The following is a 737-nucleotide window of genomic DNA, read 5'->3' on the forward strand; positions in this document are numbered from 1 at the left end:
AAAAGTGGTGTCACACTTTATTAACAAGTTCTTAAAAAATAACAAAAACTATTCAACATTGAGAGGTTTAGCCTTATGAAAAACAGTACATTGCTCCAATCTTTCTCATTTTCCATGAACTTGGGGATACACCCAAAGCCAGACTAGGGGAATTAACTACCTTATGACCTATCTCTATTTACTTGTAAAACTATATAACCACTTTCATTTGTTTTATAAACACAGATTTTAATGCTTGTGTTACTTAAGCAAAATTTAACTGCATTTAAAAGAATCACTATCAACACTTTCTTACATTTTAACCACCAAAAAACTATAAAAACACTTAAAAGTTAATCTCATTTAGAAATTTGCTGATTTGTCCATTCATTTGTTTATTCAAATACTTACTAAATTGCTACTATACACGTGAAGAGCTAGAGTAAATGAATGAGTTGAGACCCACCATTATAGAACATAAAAGTCCTTTTCTATATCTCAAAATTAGGAACCACAAACCCAAGTTGAATTGAGCAATAACTTACTGTATACTTTAGTTCAGAAATCAGAGATTTTTTTTTCTTCCTAGGGAAGCAGCATCTTCAAAATATATATATGAAAAAATTTCTGTATCAGTAGACTATTCTATGCCCCATGGTGGTCCCTGACTTCCAAATAGAAGATGATCTTTCAGGATCTTCTGTGTAAGCAGCCACCTTTCCCAGCAGAGCAAGCACAGGGCAATAGAAACACACTAG

Source organism: Mastomys coucha, unplaced genomic scaffold (assembly GCF_008632895.1).
Source record: "Mastomys coucha isolate ucsf_1 unplaced genomic scaffold, UCSF_Mcou_1 pScaffold14, whole genome shotgun sequence".
NCBI classification, from domain to species: Eukaryota; Metazoa; Chordata; class Mammalia; order Rodentia; family Muridae; genus Mastomys; species Mastomys coucha.